This window comes from Ambystoma mexicanum, chromosome 10 (assembly GCF_040938575.1).
Source record: "Ambystoma mexicanum isolate Mex_15411 chromosome 10, UKY_AmexF1_1, whole genome shotgun sequence".
Classification (NCBI taxonomy): domain Eukaryota; kingdom Metazoa; phylum Chordata; class Amphibia; order Caudata; family Ambystomatidae; genus Ambystoma; species Ambystoma mexicanum.
The window spans coordinates 1205907615-1205923166 of NC_090932.1; positions in this window are offsets into that span (position 1 = coordinate 1205907615).

A 15552-nucleotide genomic window follows, 5' to 3' on the forward strand; every position below is an offset into this window, starting at 1 on the left:
AGTATGAATTATGTCCCACGTCAATACAACAAATCACCACCACCAGGGGACTACAACCAAAGGATGGGTGCACCCTGCTCTCCTCCACATATGAGTCAAGAGTTCAGAAATAATCCAAAGAGAAATCATTCTCCTGAGAGATATCAGAATAGATTAAATCAAGGGGAAAACAACCAATATCGACCTAGGCCCTAGAGAGAAGATTCTAGAGAGATGGAAAGATTCCGGTGTCTCGAGGCCCAAGTGAAAATGTTGGCTGAACAAATAGGAAAGCTCTGTACGGCACAAAAACAGTCATCAAAGGAGGGGCAGAAGGCAATGACCGGGTGGTTTCCAATAATAAGTGACTAAATATTAATGCTACATGCAATACCAAAAAGACAGATTGTCCTGATTTGGTTTTGCATAATGACTCTGAGATGCTTAATGATTTTAAAACAAAAATATCTGCAAATGAACATGTGACAGAAATTGCAAAAACATCTAAAAAAGAAGTTCGATTTAACCTAGAGTTAAATCAAACATTGGGGATGTGCACAAATGAAAAAGGAAAACATGAGATTCCAAAAGAACAAAGGGACAGATTTAAGAAAGACAGCTCATGCATGGGCAATACAATTGAACAGGGAGTAAGTGGGGATGCTAGAACGCTTTCACTGGACAATAAAAACATTAACCAAACACAGGCAGAAAGAATAAATACTCAAAAGGAGGGTACAGATCAATCACCTTAAGAGTTCTTTGAGCCACAGATTCTTGAGGAAATAAAAAAGACTGGTACCATGCCAAATAACCACAAATGCACAGAATTAGAAAATGACAAATCATCAAGTAATTTTTCTACGCATATTCAGTTGGAGGATTGTAGTGTGAACTCTGATGATCCTGGATGGAAGGGCGGACAGTGGCCACACTCCAAAGGACCTCTGAATATGGGGAAATAGGCAAAGTATCTCAGAAGGAAGTGGACAAAAAGGAGGGAAACATGTCTTTCCATTTACCAATGTGCTTAGCTAAAAGTGAAAAAGGTCTGAGAAAGGTGAGTCCTGAAATCAATAAGAATTCGCAATTTTTGTGTGTGTTAGAGGAAGTTGAAAACAGGTATTATGCTCCCATTACAGAGGAAGAAACATGCAATACTTTTGCCATGATTCACACTGGCGCACAGGCCACAATTATGTCCAAAGAATTGGTAAAATGTATCAATGAACAGAGATCTCCACAGAATCAGATCACAATGTGGCAGAGTGAAGGCCCAGTGCATAATTTTAACGGTGAGGAGGTGCCTATCCTGGGTGTCACCGAAGTTGACATAAAGATAGGAAAACACAGAATGAAACAGGAAGTATTGGTCACATCTATTTGTGAAATTCCATTCCTGATGGGAACAGATTGCTTGAAAAGATTGTCTCCTCTCATAGATGGGGTGAATGGAGTACTATGGTCCTTAACCAAAAAACCATTAAGATCTAAGAAAATAAAATCACAAAACAGCAATATAAATGAATGTCACACCGTTGCCAAAACAAATGATGCAGTGGAGGTATACCTGCAGAATAGCTGTGTACTTAGCGTTACTGTCATTTTGATGTGTCAGGATAAAATGCAAAGCCAGTATCATTAGAGGGTTAAATGAACAGCAGAACATGACATGGGCAGAATTTGAAAAAGAGATTAGATGTCATTTTTCTCCTTTCCAGTCATTACAGGAGGCAAAAAAGATTGCATACACGATTATGGCTGGGCCAAATACGTCCCCTCGCCAATTTTTGCAAGACTTACAAAGAGCTTTTTCTCGCTTTGATGTATCTTTTGACCCCAATTCCAATGAGTTTAAGACTGCCCACTTCTATGGGCTGCAGAAAGACATCATATCACAGTTAGTCCGTGAATTTGACTGTGACAAGTCCCTTGAATGGATTGTACACCAAAGTACAAAACTATATGAGGTGCTATATTGTCAAGGTAGAGAGAATGATAAAATGAAAGACACTAGACCAAAATCTAAAGAATCCTCAGCAACAGTGATGGAGATCAGGTCAGCCAAAATGTCACTTGAGTCTGCTCAAAGTCTAGGCAAAAACAATGTGACACATGAACAAAGGGGTAATCAACAGAGGTTGTCGCTCCCTGCACCAATATTTCAATCACATGATCCTAGTAATAGGGAGAGCTACATTAGCCCTAGGTACTTAGGAGACAGACCCCGAGCAGGATATCGGCCAAAGTCAGGATCAAAGAAATAATGGTCCCTACCAGACATTGGGGACACAAAGCAGATTTGATCCTAATACCATGATATATGGTAATCAAGATAGACCCCGATATGAGGATCGATTTACTGAAAATGGGAACCAGCATAGGGACAATACTCACAAAATGAGAGACAGGACATGAGGCAGAGTATGAATTATGTCCCACGTCAATACAACAAATCACCACCACCAGGGGACTACAACCAAAGGATGGGTGCACCCTGCTCTCCTCCACATATGAGTCAAGAGTTCAGAAATAATCCAAAGAGAAATCATTCTCCTGAGAGATATCAGAATAGATTAAATCAAGGGGAAAACAACCAATATCGACCTAGGCCCTAGAGAGAAGATTCTAGAGAGATGGAAAGATTCCGGTGTCTCGAGGCCCAAGTGAAAATGTTGGCTGAACAAATAGGAAAGCTCTGTACGGCACAAAAACAGTCATCAAAGGAGGGGCAGAAGGCAATGACCGGGTGGTTTCCAATAATAAGTGACTAAATATTAATGCTACATGCAATACCAAAAAGACAGATTGTCCTGATTTGGTTTTGCATAATGACTCTGAGATGCTTAATGATTTTAAAACAAAAATATCTGCAAATGAACATGTGACAGAAATTGCAAAAACATCTAAAAAAGAAGTTCGATTTAACCTAGAGTTAAATCAAACATTGGGGATGTGCACAAATGAAAAAGGAAAACATGAGATTCCAAAAGAACAAAGGGACAGATTTAAGAAAGACAACTCATGCATGGGCAATACAATTGAACAGGGAGTAAGTGGGGATGCTAGAACGCTTTCACTGGACAATAAAAACATTAACCAAACACAGGCAGAAAGAATAAATACTCAAAAGGAGGGTACAGATCAATCACCTTAAGAGTTCTTTGAGCCACAGATTCTTGAGGTAATGAAAAAGACTGGTACCATGCCAAATAACCACAAATGCACAGAATTAGAAAATGACAAATCATCAAGTAATTTTTCTACGCATATTCAGTTGGGGGATTGTAGTGTGAACTCTGATGATCCTGGATGGAAGGGCGGACAGTGGCCACACTCCAAAGGACCTCTGAATATGGGGAAATAGGCAAAGTATCTCAGAAGGAAGTGGACAAAAAGGAGGGAAACATGTCTTTCCATTTACCAATGTGCTTAGCTAAAAGTGAAAAAGGTCTGAGAAAGGTGAGTCCTGAAATCAATAAGAATTCACAATTTTTGTGTGTGTTAGAGGAAGTTGAAAACAGGTATTATGCTCCCATTACAGAGGAAGAAACATGCAATACTTTTGCCATGATTCACACTGGCGCACAGGCCACAATTATGTCCAAAGAATTGGTAAAATGTATCAATGAACAGAGATCTCCACAGAATCAGATCACAATGTGGCAGAGTGAAGGCCCAGTGCATAATTTTAACGGAGAGGAGGTGCCTATCCTGGGTGTCACCGAAGTTGACATAAAGATAGGAAAACACAGAATGAAACAGGAAGTATTGGTCACATCTATTTGTGAAATTCCATTCCTGATGGGAACAGATTGCTTGAAAAGATTGTCTCCTCTCATAGATGGGGTGAATGGAGTACTATGGTCCTTAACCAAAAAACCATTAAGATCTAAGAAAATAAAATCACAAAACAGCAATATAAATGAATGTCACACCGTTGCCAAAACAAATGATGCAGTGGAGGTATACCTGCAGAATAGCTGTGTACTTAGCGTTACTGTCATTTTGATGTGTCAGGATAAAATGCAAAGTGAAAAAGAAAAACAATCTGTGCAGATTTATTTGGATCCCAGGAAGAAATGGCAAATTGAAATAGATGAGCACACATTGTGCTTCTATTTAAAACAGAAGAAATGCAAACAGAATACTATTCCTAAAACAGACCCAGAAAAACACATCACTACCCTTGCTGAAATACACATGGAAGATGAGCAACCAAGGGTTCACATTGGTATAAATGACCATTCTAAAATGATAAACGCCACTTTGGCACTTGAACAGGAAAGGAGCTTTATTAATGAATAATTACTGCAGAAAACAATAGAGACGGAGGAGATCCCAAAATTTAGAATTAAAAACCAGTATGTCTCTGGTTTGGACAATCCAGACTTTGAAAACCGAATTACAGGAAGATGCATGCTGAAGATAAATATTGGGCAGAAAACCATCCACCATAATGTGTGGATAGTGAGTGGAACACAAAATGATTTTTACATGGGCAATGATATCATGCACATAATGTGTATGGTGTTAGATTTCCTTAATCAAAAAATATGGTCCCAGCTAGGTGGGCCTGCACCTGGTTTGAAGACAAGAGAAAGGCTTATCATTGCGCACAACTGGTCCCATATGCAATTGAATTACAGGTGAAGAGGGATGTTGCCATTCCTGCATTCACCAAGCAGGCCACTATAATGTTAAAGTGCAAGAATGGACAGCAAATGAAAGATTCTGATGCATTTGTGTGCTTAAATGAGTCCATGAAGCAACACAGTCTGGATTATGAATACACCCCATTGATAGATGTTGGAGAAGGATCTGTCAAAATTATGGTGAATAATAAAGGACATCAGGATATTCATTTAGAGGAAAATTCTTCATTAGGAATGGTCATACAAAAATCACATTATACTGCAGATTTCAATAACATGGTAATTGAAAATATCCCTGAGAGATATGTAGATGCACAAGGTGTGTTTCCAGAATATCTGGATTCTCAGCCCAAAGGGATCTTTAAAATTCAATCTGTGTACCTTTATGATTCAAATGAGACAGTGTGCTGTCACCAAGAGAATTGTATAGTATTTGACTTAAATGAAAATGAAACAAGAAAATCAGCACGTTGAAGTGGAAGCTGATATACCAAAATATTTGAAAGTGGCAGCTTTACAGAGAGATACAGCCACACAGTTGGAAGAAAGCACAGAGATTCCTCCACTGGAGGATTTCCCAGAATTTTCAAAAATGGTAGAGGAGCAGATTTTATTAGCAGATGCATTTGATAGCAATGAGGATAAAAATGAATTAAGGAAAATATTTATAGAATTTAAAGATGTTTTTGGTAAAGATGCATATGATTGCGGCCTAACTAATTTACATGTTGCCACATTACCGGAGGGGTGTGGTAGAAATACAGTTTTTATGCGCCAATACCGGTTACCACTGGCATGTTTAGAGTCATTGGCAGAGATAATTAAAAACTTGGAGTCTCGGGGAATTATCAGGCCTATTCATAGTACATCCAACATTCCTATTTGGGGTGTGTTAAAGCCAAATGCTCAATGGTGTCTGTGTGCAGACTTGAGAGAAGTAAATAAAAGAGTGCCAAATAAAAGAGTGCCAGTGTCCAGTTAGCCACTGCCATTCATGATCAAAGCCTTGCTCAGGTGCATGGCTCAAAGGTATTTACTACCTTAGATCTTACATCTGGATATTGGTGTGTGCTACTGACAGAGGATATTCAGAATTTATTTTCATTTTCATTTGATAAGACACAATATGCATGGGCTAGAACATCATTTGGGTACGTCAAAAGTGGGAGTGAATTTGGCATAATTTTGAGAAAGGCTATGCGTGATGCAGCGGAAAGAGGAACTATATATAGTTTATGTGGATGATGTCCTGATAAAAGATGAAAACTTAAGCCATTTTGATGAAATTAGACATGTTCTTGGCCAATTGCAAAAGGCGGGTGCCAAAGTATTTTTACAGAAAGCACAATGGTGCAAGAAAAAGGTGCATTTCCTAGGCCATGAAGTAACTGAACATGGACTAAACCCACAAAAGAAAAAGGCAGAGGCCATACAAAAATTGAGAGATCCTACAAATATGAAAGGTTTAAAAGATTTATTAGGAATGACAGGCTATAACAGGAAATGTATTGACATTACTCAACTATTAACTAAATTATTGCAGCTGAATATGCCCTGGAAATGGCAAAAAGAGCAATCTGAGGCAGTTGCTAAATTAAAGGAATGTCTCATAAAGGCACCATGTTTAGTATACCCCATAAAAAATAGGGATTTCTTTGTAGAAATAGGTTTCACTGAACAATGTATGTCAGCAGTGTTATCTCAAAAACATGATTTGCATCACAAAACCATTGCTTCTGCAAGTAAGGCATTTTCCCAAGTTCAAATTAAATTCAGTGAATGTGAAAAGGCCCTTTTGACCACTGTGTGGGCGTTACAGCATTTCCGCCCCATTGTTCAGGGAGAAAAGGTAGTCATTGAGACAAATCATCAACCATTGCAATTTTTAGAGAGTAAAAGGATTAGGTCTAGCAACTTGGCACAGTCCAGAATTACTTCATGGGCATTGGCATTGCAAGGATTTCCTGTAGAAGTGAGTTATGGTGAGGTATGGCCAAAATAAAAAAAGCCCAGTTGCTCAAGGATTGGCAGATCTACATGACTGTGCAGCTGAACCTGTATCAAACGAAGTAGAGGTGGAGTCTAGCTTGCAGGAGTTTGAACAATCCCCACACAAAGCTTTTGATGAAAAGACATGTAAGAATTTGACAACTGTATATGTTGACGGTTGTGCCTTTCACATTGAAAATGACAGTAATAAACAATTGGTATCAGGAATAGGAAATGTCTGGTTGAAATGTGAAGACATTCCTAGTATAGGGATGAGAATTGGGGCTAGGAGTAGTCAGGTAGCGGAATTGGCAGACATTTATAAAGCAATTACTACTGCTGTTGATAATAAATTCAGTGAAATTGTCCTGGTGACTGATTCTGATTATGCACGAAATAGCTTTGTGGAATATTTGCCTGGATGGAAAGCAAGAGGCATGATTACGTACAATAAAAAGCCAAGCATGGAAAAATGATACAGGCCATAGACAAATTAGTGTCAGAGAATGATTTAACAATATATTGGAGGAAAATTTGTGAACATTTAAAAACTCCAGGAGAAGATAAGGAGGGAAATCATAAAGCAGATCATTTAGCAAAAATTGGGGCTTTGATGGGAGAATTGCTACCTATCGAACACTTAATTGTTGAAATACAGATTGATGCAGTTATACGCTCTAAGGCTCCAAAAGAGGTAGAACAAGCAATAGCACAATGGAGTTATGATACACGAGATCAAGATCTGATTAAGGTGCAAAAAGATGATTCAATATTGGGGATCTATTATAATCATTTAATGGACCCCGAACAAAATCATTCAACTGAAAATGATTGTACGGCAAAAGAAGAGTTGTGGGTGCTATTAAAGAATATAGAACGAATCAGACTACAGGATGGACTCATGATTAGGGAATCCATAACAGGACAAATACAGTGGGTGGTACCCCTTTCATTCAGAGGGCTAATGCTACACCATGCACATGATGCAATAACTGCAGGACACAGAGGTTCACAAAAAACATTAGAGATACTGAAAGATTATGCTTACTGGCCACATATGTCCCAAGATGTGGAATTATATACTAGGGGATGTCTAGTATGTGCCCATTTTAAACCCGCTTCACGAATGCATATAGCTCCACTGAGAAAAAGGGGATTAACCCTTCCATGGTCAGATATGCAAATAGACTATGTAGGGCCTGTAAAAAGGTCGAGCAGGGGGAACTGTTATATTTTGAGCCTGGTTTGTTTGATGTCAAAATGGATAGAGTGTATTCCTGCACCAGATTGTAGTGCACAAACCGCAGCTGCATTGCTGGTAAATCATACATTTTCAAAATTTGGATTACCACAAAGGATAGAGTAGGACAGGGAAAGTCATTTTACAAGTGCTTTAATGAGTAAATTGTGGCAGATACTGGGGTGAAAAGAAAACTACATACTGCATACTGACCCGCCTCTTCCGGGAATGTTGAACGTTGCAACATGTCTGTTGTGGAGATATTAAAGAAGTTTGTAGCAGAGGCAGGTTCCAGCTGGGATTTACGATTACCCCTAGTTTTTATGGCAATCAGATCGACTCTTGCCAAAGCAACAGGTATCAGCCCTCATGGGGTGTTAACAGGAAGGAAAATGGTACTGCCACAACATTTATTATACAGGACACATGAACAGACACTTGTAAGCGCATCTACAGTTCACAACTATGTGGAAGAACTGAGGAAGCATTTACAACATGCATTTGCTATTGTCAACAAAATTTGGAAAGGGCTGCTGACAGTGCAAAATCATATTATGATAGAAAGACATCTGTGAAAGAGTATAACATAGGGGATCAGATATATAAATTTCATTTTGGAAAAGGTAAACATAAAAATTCTAAGTTTCTGGTGGCCTGCCAAGGGCCTTTTCAAATTGTAGATAAGGTGTCTCCAGTGGTCTACAAAATATTGAAGACAGAGGGTGAAACGATAACAGGACAGTTTGTTCATGTTAACCAAATTAAGCCCGTCATCCCAAACATGAAGTCAGGAGGCTTGAGCAAGTATAAACAGCTTAAGTACCTTGAAGACATGGAAGGGAAACCACTGTGACTGTGTTCATAGTACCCCACATCATAAAAAAAAAAAAAGTTGTGGTCTTTATTATAGAGATTAGAGAAATTCAAGTAGATGAAAATACCATATATGGTAAACATTGACAAACGAGGTTGAAGCAAATTGAAGTATTATGATACAATGTTGAGATATATTTTAAGGTATAATGATGTTTTGTGCATATGTTTGTTTTCTCTCTAACATGTGCTTAGTTTCAGCAGAAGAAAGCGGAATGCTTTTGATTTTTTTTTTATGAGAGAAAAGATGAAATTGGTATTGTACTATGTACTTAATCTGTCTTTTTTCTGTTTAATTTAGAACGATTAATTAACAATTTTGGTCGGAGATCGCAGGACCGGAGAACACGAGAGATGATGGAGTACTGGAGTCCACAGGATGAAGTTCAAGTAATGCCTCCAGACCGAAATATGGAGGTGAAGACAAAGTAACCGGGATGCCAAAAGAGATGACTTTGCTGGAAAACCATCCAAGAGTGCCAGAATGAAAGAATTGCACCAAATGAACCAGATGATAAAAGCTGATTATCAAACATCTTAGAGGTGCGATTGTAAATGTAGCGAACATCAGTAATGGTACAACGGTGATTGGAACTTGATTCGGCAGCATTCTGGGTGGAAAAGATTATCCCCTATGTGACTGGAAGTATGGGCGATGGAGTCTCATAACTTTATTATTTTATTGAATTATTTTAATTAGTTTTGTTAGTTCTTTATTTTATTTATTTGTTTTATTTTATTATTTTATTATTGACTTCAAATGTTGATATCACAATTGAACAAAGACAATTGAATACGTGGACACTTCAGTTGGAAAGAAACGTGTACAATATTTTATAAGAACTTATGGACCCATTTGAGATGAATTTTGCTTTTATGGTGATTGAGCAGTGATTTATTATGAAAAATGTAAATGTTCATTTTATTGAGTTGCTATGAAGAAAAGAAAAAGAGAAGCACAATTTGGGTTTCCTCCAATTGTGGATTTGAGTACTGCCAAATTGTCGGGAAAGGAGGGAAGATGTAGTAATACATATAGCACTTTATAAGAATATATAGCACTTTACTAAATGTGATGCCATTTTTTTGTTGTTGTTGCCAGCAATAATGTGGCACACACATATAGTTATTTTTGTGTTGCCAATATGACATGTGAATATGTTGCTGGTGGCAGTCAAGGTACAGAATTCATAACACAGCAAAAGCCCAATGCGGAACTGCAGATTATAAAGTGCACCATTTTGTTTTCTGAATACCTCATACATAGAAAACTACATTATTTATGTAACTGACTAATTTAATTAGCAGTTACTAATCACTAATTCTAACTTTCTAACATTATTGGCAATTTTTTTTTCTCTCATTCTCTCTCCTTCTGTGTTGGGTTGCAGAAAGTATGTGTAGCAGGAAATAATAATTGATACAGTTCTCGGTGAGCAAGGATCCCATTGTAAGAAAAGTAAAGGGTGCTGTTGAAAAAATCCTTTTTAATATGATTGGAGGAAAGTGTCGGCAGATGAAACTCCATAAAAAGTGGCTGGAGGAAATCTCTCATCATGACAAGGGAGGAAAAAGAAAGTTAGTTCGTGTTGACTGGGCTCTGAAGATCGAAGTTCATGGTGTCACTGAGCGCTGGCTTAAGAGTTTCTCGCCGTGCATCCCAGACACCTAAGATTACGGGAGCAGTTCGTACTGACTCGGCCTGTCTTTCTGAGATGAGCGAAGGAAGGTTGTGTGGGGGAGCTTCAAACAAACACTTTTGGTAAGGAGATAAGTTAAGTGAGGTCATTGTGTGCAGTCGCATGGATGACTGAATTGTAATACAGGATAGGAAATCCCCTGCATTTTACTTCGTCATGTTTAGAATGTTAAATTAACTCATGTTTTAAAAGGCTTGCTTGCTCTGTTTCTTTTTCTTTTGTATTACAGATGATGGTGCAATGTTTATGGTAAGAACTGATGATTGTGAAGTGTATTTGTATATAATATGATGAGAATATAAAAATAAATGATTAGTGTCATTGTTTTTGCATCTGTGAATGTATTCACATATTCATATACCTATAAAGTATACAATACAGGGGAGGTCCATTTCTCTTCATTAGTGCATTTGTCAATTTGCACCTGCAGGTAAAATAACAACCCAGAATAAGCTGATAATATTCAGAGATAAAGCAGATTTGTGTGTGTTTGTGTGAGATTGTGTGTGCCTTCCTTTCATGTTGTTTGGAAGGAATCTAATATGATATATAGATTGCTGGAGGTCCATGAGCCAGTAATGTCTAAGGGTGCATAGATCGCTGGTGTAGCTAAGCCAGTGATACCGGCCACAAACTGTAGGTGGCGCTCTATAAAAAATTGTTGGGTTTCCATCATATGCATAGGTCCAAGGCTCTCTATAGATCATTGGGAGGTACTCTAATAGAAAGGAAGGTTTTGTTTATGATGGAGTCATAATATAAGGAAGAAAACTATGCTCCCCACTAAATACCGCAAACAATATATCACCACTAAATACTGCAAACAACATATCACCACTAAATACCACAAATAATATATATTACTAGATTCCCAATATAATATAACAAGGTATGGTCACTAGAATGATATGAGGCCAAACCCAATCTAAATGCAAGATTAATTTACCACCAAATTACCGCTCATATTTTGATGGTAAGAAAATACCGCCAAACCCCAAATTTACACAAAATATCCTACAAGACTTTGGTGGGTTCATCTATCATATCTTCATCTACGGGCTGCTTGGATTTCACGAATAACACTGTGAGGTCTAGGATGTATGATATTGAGATGCTGCAACACGATCTGTGATTGCCCCTTAAAGTGATACTGGAATTATTCACTGAATTCTGTAAGGGACAAAGGCACTGCATAGAGAGGATTCCTTTCCTAGAAATACTAAGAGGCCCATTGGAATATAATACCTCAACTTTTGTGGGAAATGAAGAAGGTCAACTTGTGCATAGTGAAGTGAGACTATCTTCCTTTACAGTAGGAGAGTAATCAATCATAGAAAAAATTCATATATGGTATATATGGGCAGCAGGGTTTAGTTTAGTTTAGTTTCTTTATTTGTACCATGTACCGAACCCTGAAGTAATTGGGCGCCAAAGCTTGAGTGAATGTTACAGGCATATGGAGGAATTTACAGCAAGAACATTAACAACAATAAGTGCAGATCGAACAAGGTTACATGAAGGTCGATAGTTGAAAGGTTATGTCATACTCGTCAACGTATAATAGCTGAAAGCAGTATAGAAATGTCACAAATGAGGTACAATCTGTTTTGCTGAATGCAGGGCAAGTTCAGGAGAAGAATCAACTGCAACAGAATAATGTCGCCCAAAACGTCGGAGAGGAAGGAAACATAAGAAAGCAAAAGGAAATTAAGTGAGTAAAACCAACCAAAGGAAACATAGAAATGGTAGAAAATGAAAGAAAAAACATTCTAGGTCAAATTACCTTGTTTTTTTCGATTGCAAAACAAATTGATTTACAAAGACTGCTCCGTGACCGCATGCAGCGGTCTTTCTAAATCGAACAATCACGTCCGTGATGCACACAAGTGCGTGCAGGGGCTGACAGGCTCAGCAGGAACCGGAAGCGCAGCATGAGGAGAACAGGTAAGTGAGTGTGTGTGCATATGTGTTGGTGTGTGTGTTGTGTGTCTGGCAGAGTTTTGGTTTGGGTGAGTCTCGGGTGGGTGTGGATGGAGGGTGCAGGGGCTGAGAGATGGGGGTCCAGGTGGGAAAACATCTGATTTCAAGGAAATCCTGCATGATAAGGTGGGAGTGGAGGGTGGTGGGTGCAGGGAGGACTAATGGGTGTCTCAGGGGTTGAACACCCCCGAATATAAAAAAAAGAAAACAACCTCATTTAAAAAATCTCAGAAGAAAAAGACCTTTACAATGCTGGTTTTACGATCAATAGAAAATCGGTCATTGTAAATCGGTCTTTTTCTCTTGAGAGTTTTACAATTAGGTCTTTGCACACAGAACCAGAAACACACATGTGCATTGGCTGGGGTAGCTTCTGAAAGATACACATAATTAAGTTCTGAGGAAGCCATTGGGGTCTGCAAAGTATTGGTCACACGGAAGGAAGGGGATAGGCAGAGGCAGAAAAAGAAGATAAAGGTAGTGGGCACCAAGGTTGGGTGGGTATAAAAAGCGTGGATGCACACGGATGCTAGAAATACTCCCATGCTGTGCTGCTTGCTGCCCGCACTTCGCTCCAGTCGTACGGGTGCAGTCTTGGCTCATACACATCAGTCACGGCTGATACATAGTGCTGGCAGAGAGGCCGTTGAGTACAGGTACGTTCTCGTCATTCTTTCCCGGTGCTCTGTGTTTCACTGCCTGCAACTCGATGCTAAGCCTGCTTGACTGCCTGGTTATTTAATACGAACATTAACGTTGCATTTCGCTGTGTAGTGATGATTTTGTCCGCCCTCAAAAAAGACCTGCTGTCCGAAGTTCTAGCTCTCAGCTCCCGTAGGAGATAGAGCATGTGTGCCAGATATACTGAGTCACTTCATAAGTCAATTGGCATTTATGATGAGCCCTACACAACTCCTACTAAAAAATGGACTCCTCATTTAAAGAGTCCAATAATGAAGGGCAAGGCCAACATAACTCCTATAGCCCATGGGATAATGACCCAAATAAAAATCAACAGGCAAATAATGCAGACACACTTACTGCTACCCCACTGGCTACTTGTAGCGAGGTGGACAGGACTGCCGAGGTTACCCAGGCGTCCTCCCTAGTCTCCGAAAATAACGTGGGATGGTCATATTCCACCATGTCTGCACCCTCTCCTCAGTTGGAGAGGGTTGTTACATCCATCCTCGCGTCCCCCTGCATTTCTGCAGATGATGCTGAAACTATTTCTATCTCAGAGCCTTGAAGTGTTTGGAAAGATACCCTCATAAAGGAATTGAGTAGCTGTGATTTCCTTGACAATTCTGCAGAGAAATGTCATGCTTTCTTCTTTGAGAATAGTGTGCAAGCAGCTAACATTCCATCTGTGAGTCTGCTGTCCATCAGTAAAGAGAATCACTCTTCACAGACAGACTTGCCTTTAAAGGAAGTTGAAAGTCAGGTATATTCAATTGGGGTCCTGTGTGTGGGCTTGAGTCCCGAGTTGTGGCTCCCTCAGAAAGAAGTTCCTCTTTCTTCCCCCACTTTAGCTAACAATTTTGGCTGGTCGGCATTAGTCCATGAATCCGAGAATGGCATTAAGGTCTATGCGCCTAAGAATTTCCAACATGTTAATTCCTGAGGATAAAGCCATTAAAGCCCTGGTCATGGACAAATGAAACTTCATCATCACAAACGTTCCGAAACCGTTGAATAGTGAACTGAGAGACACACTCCATAAGAAAGTACTCTCTTGGCTTTGTGTAAGTACGGGGCTCAGGGTAGTGTGCTCCTCCAAACTGAAATGTGTGCGCATGAGTGATTTGGCTAACTGGAGTGCCCTAGGGAACAGAGATTGCATTTTGGTGGGTGTGGAGCTTGCCCTCTGCCTACCTACCTGTGATTGTGTAAATATCTGCCCATGGGCTCCACAAATCTTGGTCTTATAGTTTGACCTGCTTTTCTTCTCTAGCAGTAACTTGATGAGTTCATCTCTTCTGAACTTTTCCTGAACTTTCGTTACATGTCATTTTAATATTCTGCCTTTATTTCCCTACATTTATGTATTGTTTATATGTTATTCTTTTTTGGAAGCGCTTTGAGGCCTGTGGCCATAAGGCACTATACACATACTCTAAATAAATAAATACATAAATAAATACTCATGCATCCCTTAATTCAGTATGTGAGGATTCGATTCCTGGCGAAATGTCAGAGGCATCAATGAATGAAGATGTGGAGACACCTATTTTTTTCATACAGAGTGGAACTACAAAGGAAGTAATTGATAGGGATGAGAATAGCAACTTGGTTAGAAATGTGGCAACTTGTACTAATGGGGGGAGTGCCCACTCTCTGGATTTGGATAGGAAACCAATAACTATCACTGATATCTTTGCAATGCTTGAATCACCTTATTCAAATAGACAAGAGGTATTAAAATAATTGCACATTCTGCCTCATTTGTGAGTCATCACTTCAAAGGATGTGTGTATAGTTGAGCTACCTGATTTTGCATGGGAGGACAATTGGGCTTGTATACCAACATGGTTGATTTTATCATGCCTTTTGTGTCTAATTTCCTGCACATGGGATATGTGTTTTAATTGAGAAAGAATCATAATGTGCATGAAAATAATAGAAAAAGGGAAGTACATCTAGAAAGTAGAAAGTGAAAGCACAAAGTTTAGTGTTAGATCACGGTGTGTTGGGCAGGAGTTCTGACCCTAGAGTTCCACGGAGAGGTGATTGGGTTTCAGTGCCCCATAAAATGGGTGTTGCAGAAAAACATTGACAGAGACTTAGCTCAAGTCTTAAGTTTCGTTGCCTCCTCAATTGGAACACTAGAGCTCAGTCCCATGTTCTTTATAATTCACAAGTATTTTCAGATCTTCTTGAGAAAGATATATTCCTCAATCTGGAAACTTGGTTACGAAATTTTTTTTAGGTGTGGATGGGTATATTTGTTATAATCGCCTAGCAAGAAAGGGAGTAATGAGTAGGCCTAAAGTGGGTTTGGTGATAGGTATACATAGTGAGATAATATCAATACAGTTAGAAGTAGAGGATTCTAGAGGGAACATTGTCGCAGTGCAATTTTGGGAACAACAGCCAATTGAGGCTAATTACACTCTACTGATCAACATCTACAACC